Source organism: Lupinus angustifolius, chromosome LG03 (genome assembly GCF_001865875.1).
Source record: "Lupinus angustifolius cultivar Tanjil chromosome LG03, LupAngTanjil_v1.0, whole genome shotgun sequence".
NCBI classification, from domain to species: domain Eukaryota; kingdom Viridiplantae; phylum Streptophyta; class Magnoliopsida; order Fabales; family Fabaceae; genus Lupinus; species Lupinus angustifolius.
In genome coordinates this window covers 12,354,042-12,363,180 of record NC_032011.1, presented here as the reverse complement: position 1 = coordinate 12,363,180, position 9,139 = coordinate 12,354,042, and the positions used below count along the sequence as shown (strand labels likewise).

Genomic DNA, 9,139 nt, shown 5'->3' with positions numbered 1-9,139 from the left:
AGTATCATGGGATTACCGGCTCATTATTATACTTAACTGCAAGCAGCCCCAATACTATATTTAGTGTTTGTATGTGTTCTAGATTTCAAGCATTACCTAAAGATTCACATTATACTTCTGTTAAACGCATCATGAGATATTTAAAAGGAACAACTAATAGAGGATTATGGTATCCTAGGGATGCCTCATTATCCTTGGTAGGATATTCTGATTCCGATTTTGCGGGATGTAAGTTGGATCGGAAGAGCACTAGTGGGACTTGTCACTTACTAGGAAGTTCCTTAGTTGCATGACATAGTAACAATCAAGCTTGTGTTGCTTTTTCCATCGTTGAAGCAGAATACATTGTCGTTAGTGTGTGTTGCGCTCAATTCCTATAGGTGAAGCAACAACTTAAGGACGTTGGACTTAATCTAGAAAAGATCCCTATAAAATGTGATAATACAAGTGCCATAAACCTATCCAAGAATCTCGTTTTGCATTCGAGAACCAAGCATATAGAAATTAGATATCATTTCTTGCGTGACCATGTACAAAAAGGCGATTGTGTGCTTGACTTTGTTGAAACTACTAAGCAATTAGCTGATATTTTCACCAAGCCCCTCTCACGGAATACTTTCTATGTTCTTCGAAGAAAACTTGGAATCCTTGATGAAAATTATCTTGATTAAAATTGTCTAAAACCTTATTATGTGCTTCGCATGTTAAATGTCTTATATGCTTCAAAATGTGTATTTGTTTAATGCATTATATTCCTAATATAACTCATGATCTAGCATGATAAAATTATATATGTATATGTGTTTGATTAAAAATTGCTTGATATATTTTAGAAATCTTTGCATGCTTTTAAAACCCAAACACCTCTTGTTTCTTCAAATCTGATGCCACTTAATCGATTAACCATAATTCTTAATCGATTAACCATAATTCTTAATCGATTAACCATAATTCTTAATCGATTAAAATGAGTTCCAGTAGCCAATATTTTATTTTTCACAAAAGTTAATCGATTAAAGTCCTACTTTAATCGATTACTTGGACTGATTTCTCTGAAAATCTGGAATTTTAACTATGATTAATTGATTAAAGTAGCTTTTAATCGATTAAATGTAGCTTTTAATCGATTAAATGTAGCTTTTAATCGATTAACGGCAACAGATAAAATATAAATAATAGTGTTTTTGCCATTTTTTCAACCCTCTCTTCCCATTTTTCACTCTAAATCTCAAAAGTAACAGCAAAAAGAATTCAAATTTTGGCTTAAAAGAAGAATTAAACCTCACCTATACCCATATTGCACCTAATTTCATCCAACTTTCTCTCAAATCCTCCAAGAAATCCCATTCCCATTCCCAATTCCAAACCCTAAGCTTAGGCTCCCTCCCTTATCCTTCTTCTCCTCTCATACTCTCACGGTTTTCACTTAAAAACGGAAATAGGATGTTCGAAGAGGTTCAAGACAACCGCTCAACGCACTCGTAGGCCTCCTACTGCTTCATCTTCGAATCCGAGTGTGAGGCACGACCGTGGAGATCCCTACTCCTCTCTCATACTTCAGGAGACTCGGTTGTCAAAGTTTCAGGGTAGGAAACCAACCTACATAAGGTATGTTGATCTAACCTCGATGGCGGAACAAAATTTTGAATTTCCGCAAGGTATGCAAGCTCATGGAGCTGTCATGTTTCTGGAATTAAAGGGAAATTTATACCCCGCTTTGATTAGAGAATTTTATGCCAACTTTCAATATAAGGATGGAAAGTATTTGTTTATGGTTTCTGGAAATTTATTTGAGATGGATAGTGATATCTTTATGAATGTGGGTGGCTTATCCACTAATGGTGCTAGCCTAGGTGATTGTAAATGGCTTAAGGATTTTGATGCTGTTGAGGTTAACAAATCATGTTTGAGAGGTCCCCATCTGTATATCCAAGGAGAACTAACAAAAGCTGGTTCATTATCTGTAGATAATAGATTACTTCACTATCTGATAGCTTACATTTTAGTTCAGAGGAACATAAATCATGCACAACCTACTATGAATGATTTGAAATTCATGTATGATGTTAAGGAAAATATTATGATTAATTGGCCTGAAGAAATCCTGAAGGTCATGTATAATGTCTCTACCTTGCAATCCAAGTTGATGCCCTATAGTATATTCATTTCGAGGATCATTGATTATCTACATATTGACGTGTCAGACACCATCATCACGGAGACTTCTGATAAAGATCACCTTGTTGGTGAAAGCCTAATCAACAAGATGGGTATCTACAAGTATGGAAGTACTTGGCAATACCAAGAAGATTACACTATTGTGGATTTGGATCTATTTGATGATTAGGATCAGGCTGGAACAGATCAGCCTAATGTAGGAACTCAGGGGGAGCCAACTGGAAACGGGGCGCGTGAACCATCCTTTGGATTAGCTCAGTTGGATGCCATGGAGCAAAGGCTGAATAATAGAATGGATCTACATTTTCAGTCTCTGAAGGACTCCTACTATACAGACTTGGAGCAATTTGAGGAACGTCAGGTTGCCTACATTGATAACCACTATTAGGCTCTGAGGAGCTTTATTCAAAACACTGCTGAGGCACAGAATGAGAGGTTTTGTGCAGAATTTGAAAAGCTGAGATTCCTCATCTAGGGTGATAGTAGTCTGACCGTTCCTGATGACAGAGACCTTCCTCCGCATCCGTAGATCAGAAGTCCTTAGACCCTAGGTTGCCTTAGGTTTAGTTCTTCTATATGGCTAATTTTCAGGATTCTTGCTGCTTTGTACTTTTGAGACATATTTTCTCTTATGCTTTTTGGGTTGTAACTCTAACTATCTACGTTTTCTGAACTACTATGACTTGATATGCATATCATTTGAACTTAAATCATTACCATTTTTGGTTTTTAAAATTGCGTACATAATATGCTTATCTATGTCAAATATAGTATGAATATATGTTTAATGGTACTTGATCATGATTGGTTATATGCATCTCTTATGTTTGATTGGATCTGTTGTTTGAATTCTATAATAAATATGCTTGAACATTCCATGCTTGGTTAGTTCTTGTATAACCTTCCATCCATTAAATCTGTCCATTTACTATATTCTGTCAGTTTAATCGATTAACTCATTCATTTAATCGATTAAATGCTAATCAATATACATACGTGTTCAATTTTTCCATCAATTGGTTGATTAATTATATTCCAAATATTAATTGATTAATTACAATTTGATTTCATTTCATCACTCTTCTTACTTTTGACCAAAATTCATTAGTTTATCTTTTCGATAATGTCAAAACGGGGAGAAAGGTTGTTTTGTTGTTTGATGTGTGTAGGTTGTAAATAAAATTCAGCTTCCGTTGTCTAGCTATGCGCTTTTATGCGCTTTTAACTTTGAAATCACACCCATGCATTCTATGACCATCTTCAAGCTATGCATCAAAACAAAATTTGATGTGGAGTTTGTCATCATCAAAAAGGGGGAGATTGAAAGTGCAAAATATCAAGATAACACTATTAGCTTGCCTATGTTTTGATGAAGACAATGATTTAGTGAAAGCTTAAAGATAACTCAACAAATCAATATGCCAAGGACTCAAGAGCTTCATGTATAGACTAGAGTCATAAATAGGGTAAGCATTAGTAGTCTTAGATATGTGTCTTAGTTATTGAGTCTAGGTTAGGTAAACCTAGATACAAATCTCACAAGTCCTAAAAACTATTAATATCATTTACACGAGACATGTCATCTAGATTATTATATGTTCATGCATTAATCATACATGTTATTTGTGCATCTTATGCATAACATAATTTTAAAATATGTATAGTTAATAAGCATAACATATAGATAGTTTACTATTTAATCTCTTAGCTGAAAGTATGCCAGTTAATCGATTAAGCAAGGCGTTAATCGATTAATGTGAAATCAGTTTTAACAGATAAGTGAAAAATAGAATTCAGTTATTCTCAACAGACCGTTAATCGATTAAAAGGGCACTTAATTGATTAATTGGGCGTTAAATAACTTTTCTATATAAAATGTGTTTTTACACCATGCTATATACATTCATTCATTCATTTTTATAATTGCTAAGTTGCATATTTTCGTGCTCATTGTATGTCATATAGGCAGAGAAAATTGCATGTGAGATAATGAGAGATAGTATCATGCTTATGGATTAAAATGTCATCCAATTGTATATGATCAAATGTGTTTATTATTCTATCTTTTCTTGCATGATTCTTTCAATTTTTTAGAGATTTCGTAGGGTAGAAAGTACATGATTCTACATGATTCTGCTCTTATACATATTCTTGATAATTTGTGAGATTTGTATAGGGTTTATAGTTGGTCTTTAATTGTAATAATTGAGCCATATTGTACTTCATAATACTCTGATTTTGTGTTATTTTTGTGAAAAAGTCGTCTCTTGATGTCTTACCACCAACGAGATTCAGTGAGTCTTTACCTAGACTTAGAGGTCTTGAGTTTAGAACATACTCTTGGATGAGGCTAGATCGTAGGAAAGGTTTTCTTAGGCAATTAGAGGAGTCGAACCAAGGTAGGGGTTTTAGGAATTCAAGAAGGTAGCATATAAGGTCTTGTATTGGAAGTGTGTATGTAATATACATTTGTTGCAGTTTTAGTGAAGAAAATCTCCCGAGATCGGAAGGGGAGGACTGGATGTAGTTTTGTAGTGGGCTGAAAAACGAACCAATATAAAATCCTTGTTGCAAGTTGTTTCTTACCCTTATCTCTTTACTTTTTCAAGTTGTTTTAATTGCCTATTTTAGCTCATAATTTAAATACTGTGATTCTTCCATATAAAGATTAATTATGTTCCAATATATCTGTTGTATCCTTTCTGTAATACCGGTGAGTGGCTGTGCAATCAAGCCATTCTTCAACAACTGTCTGTTTGTGCGATTTAATCGATTAAGCCAGTGAGTTAATCGATTAAATGGGCATTTTCTAGAATAGGGCTTTGGTGCGAAAAGCGGTATTTGGGAACCGCAACACCTATTCAACCCCCTCTTCTAGGTGTGTTTTGTCACTGATACCTAACAATAACATCGTCAATGATACTCAGAAATGCAAATGCTGAAGGGGAGAAAGTTCTTATGTGGAGTTGTTAAAGAGAATTAGGCATTGAGCATGGTGAAGTCATATATTCACTAAGGTGGAGATTCTTGTGTAGATTTCCTAAGGAGCAAGATATTCATGTATTTCAATCAAGGTAGAGATTGGTGGAGGTGTTTGAAATATGTTATTAGATGAAGTCATATATTGCCTAGTATTAGAATAGAATAGAATATCAATGTCATATATTGGACTCAGGTTCCTTATTATTATATGCACTAGATAAAGACACCAAATAGAAACACCCCATGGGCACTTGAGCTCACGAGTGTACTAGGGTTTGTAATCCTTATTCTCTAATAATATCTTGGTAGCCGCTCAACGCTCCTAGAGACGTAGACACAATTGGTTAAACCTTGTTACCAAAGTCTATTGTCTTCCTATCTTCTATTTATTCTTATGTCTTTTATTTGATTGCTTGTGGCCAATATTGCACAACGATCGCTTCCGCTGCACCAACAATTGGTATAAGAGTCAATTGGTATATGGCTCTTAACCGAGGCACTAGATAATAGCTACAGAGGATGAAGGTGTGATGACTAGACAAGGTGCGTCAAAGGTACCGCACAATGATAAAGTAAATGAGTTGAAAGAGAAGAAAACATGACGAAACTGTGATGGGGACGATATATGTTGATCCAAAATCCTAGAAGTTCATTGATTGGATAAGGATCAAGGTGGATATAGGGATTCGAGTATTGAGCTTGTCCCTGAGACAGGTGTTGACAATATCTCTCTAGATGTTGAGAGAATGATCTCATTTGAGAGAAGAAGTCAAATATCATAATGGCCTGTCTATGACGTCATAGTGAAGGATATTAATTGTTAGCAGATCCACAAAACCATAGAGGCGCTGAATGACTTTGATGTATGGTGTAACATGGGCATTGACTTTGATACAAGGTGTAACACAAGCATTCGTAGAGATGCAGTGTGACATGAGCATTGACTTGGATACAACAATGTGACACATGCATTGGTTAGCATTGACACAAAGTATGTGTTATGGGTATATTCCTTATGGTAGAGTATGATAGTTCTTTTGAACCATGATTGTCGAACTAGACAATGATGGTAACAGTTGAGGTTCTCCAAGGAAGCTCCAAAGTTCAGCTAGCTGAGTATTGAAGAAGGTGGTTGTTGGTGAACTTTGGTGTAGAAGTTCCATAATATGGAAAGACTTCCTAGCAATAGGTGGTAGGTGGTGTGTTCCATTAGATGGCGGTATAGGAAGGTGCACTAGAAGTTTGGAGAACTAGGCTCTTGATAACATCATCAAAGATACTCGGAAAGGCTAAAGTTGAAGGGGGAGCAAGCTCTTATGTGGATTTGTTAAAGAGAATTAGGCTTTGAGCAATGTGGAGTCATATATTTGTTAAGGTGGAGATTCTTGTGTAGATTTCCTAAGGAGCGAGATATTCGTTTATTTCAATCAAGGTAGAGATTGTTAAATGTGTTTGAAATATGTTATTATATGAAGTCCTACATTGCCTAGTATTAGAATAGAATATCAATGTTATATATTATACCCAGGTTCCTTGTTATTATGTGCACTAGATAAAGGCACCAAATAGAAACACCCATGGGCACTTGGGCTCATGGGTATAATAGGGTTTGTAATCCGTATTCTCTAATAATATCGTGGTAGCCTCCTAACGATCCTGGGGACGTAGGCACAATTGGTCGAACCTTGTTACCAAAGTCTCTTGTCTTCTTCTCTTCTATTTATTTTTGTGTCTTTTATTTGATTGCTTGTGGTCAATGTTATGCAATGATCGATTCCGCTGCACCAACATAAAATTCTTGTATATAAATTAGAGAAAAAAAGATATGCACTGATACAATATAAGATCATTCACCATTCTTGTTGAATTATCATTGACTTTTCGAGAAAAAATTACACAAATGAATAGTATATGATATATTGTCTGTGTATAAATTTTTACACTAATAATACATAGATATTACATTCTATAAATTATTACTTAATTTCATTATTTTTAATTATAGAATCTACAAAGCTTTTCAAGTTGAAACTATGCACTGATATTTTTTCCTTTTTTCCAGTTTAGTTGCCAACTTCAAAGTGCGTTAATGTGGTGTGATTTATTTCTTTAGTTTAATATGGTTGGCATACAGTTTTTATTAAACTGTTACGCATAATTTCAATATTTATATGAGTTATTTTATTTATAAAGTCAATAATAATTAATACATGAAATTTATGAATTTTGTTGTAATATTGTAAAAAATAATTACCCCATCACTCGACATATATTTTTCTAGTATTTCTTTTGTTTATCTTTCTTATTTTAGTAAAATTACTAGGTGACCTACCCTACATCCTTTAGGTGTAGAATAATTTCAATTAGGTAGAATTAATTGTACATCAATTTTATTGGGGCCACAAGGAGCTCTCAATGGATTAGGAGCATGTAAAATTTAGTGATATAAAAATTGTACCGTAATAGCTGGTTCGACTGGAAAATCAGTGAATTAGACCCCTAACTAGTATGCTACGGGGTTGAACCAACCAAGTATCAAAACCAGTGAAAACCAGTTGGATTTGATCAAAACCGGTGAACTGGCCGAAATTTGACTAAATGTGCTAGTTTATACCCATATTCTTTTTTTTTAAAGTAAAAAAGTTAAACACTTAAAAACCCAACCCTCATTACCTCATTACACGCCTGACCCTTCTTCTCCTATTCAACCCTTCTTCAATACTTCAACTTTCAACCCTTCTTCAATACTTCAAATTTCAACCCTTCTTCTCCTATTCAACCCTTCTTCAATACTTCAACTTTCAACCCTTCTTCTCCTTCCAAACTTCCATATTTCATCTTCAAGCTTCAAGAATCCAAGGCATTGCAAACAAGTTCTCCAAACAATGATTTGTCTTCAAACAGTGATTGAGGACCATCAACCACACATCTCCATCAAGTCTCTTCCATCAGTGCACCATTCACTCCCTTCCATGAGTTCCATTCATTCCAGGCATGTCTTCTTCATTTCAGTCTTTTGAATTTATGGTAACATTGCATTCTTACTCATTTAGGGAAGAAAACCTAATTTACTAATTTAGGTAACACCATAATAGAACATCTTCTAATTGAGTTATGTTATCGTTGAAGTTAATTTGCTCATATAATTGTTGTTTACTCATATATCATGTTCTTAATATCTACGATTAGTATTACTTACCTATTCCTTTAAATGTTTTACAATTTTCTTGCTTTTAAAATATTCAAACAATGACGAGTTATGAAGTGCTTGAATATATTATATGACACTATGATATTGTTTGAAGCAGTTAATGATTTCAGAATTTTTAGGCACTTACTAGGTTGAGTTTAGTTCTTTATTGGTGATGTTGCTATTTTAAATGATTACCGGTCTATTTGGAAGCAAACTAGATGCACTCTTATGGCAGATGGTTGGACTTATCATAGTAGACGAACTCTAATTAATTTTCTCGTCTACTATCCTAAAGGTGAAAGTGCAATGTGTCAAGAGTGCACGTATGCTTGGCTATGTTTTGATGAAGACAAAGGACTTAGTGAAAGCTCAAAGACAACTCAACAAATCAACATGCTAAAGATTCAAGAGCTTTATGTCTAGACTAGAGTCTTAGATATGTCGTAGTTATTGAGTCTAGGTTAGGTAAACCTAGATGCAAATCTCACAAAGTCTAAAAATTATCATATCATTTACATGTGACATGCCATCTAGTTTATTATATGTTCATGCATTAATCATACATGTTATTTGTGCATTTTAGGCATAACATAAAGGTAAAACATGTATAGTTGATAAGTATAACATATATGTAGTTTACCAATTAACATCATAACTGGAAATATGCCAGTTAAAGTGAAGCTTTAATTGATTAACGCCAAAATAGTTTTTAAACAGTTTCAACAGATAACTGAAAAACAGATTTCAGTTACTCTCTAATAGCCCGTTAATCGATTAACATGCAAC

The 9,139-nt window shown here is 34.3% G+C and overlaps 1 long non-coding RNA gene across 1 annotated transcript in view; it reads left to right on the top strand.

The window, feature by feature from the left end:
- The window catches only part of LOC109342577, a 10,610-nt gene continuing 10,027 nt past the window's right edge, over positions 8,557-9,139 (top strand). Inside the window, exon 1 of the long non-coding RNA XR_002107090.1 lies at positions 8,557-8,648. This is a non-coding gene — a long non-coding RNA (uncharacterized LOC109342577). The remainder of the gene's footprint in view (positions 8,649-9,139) is intronic.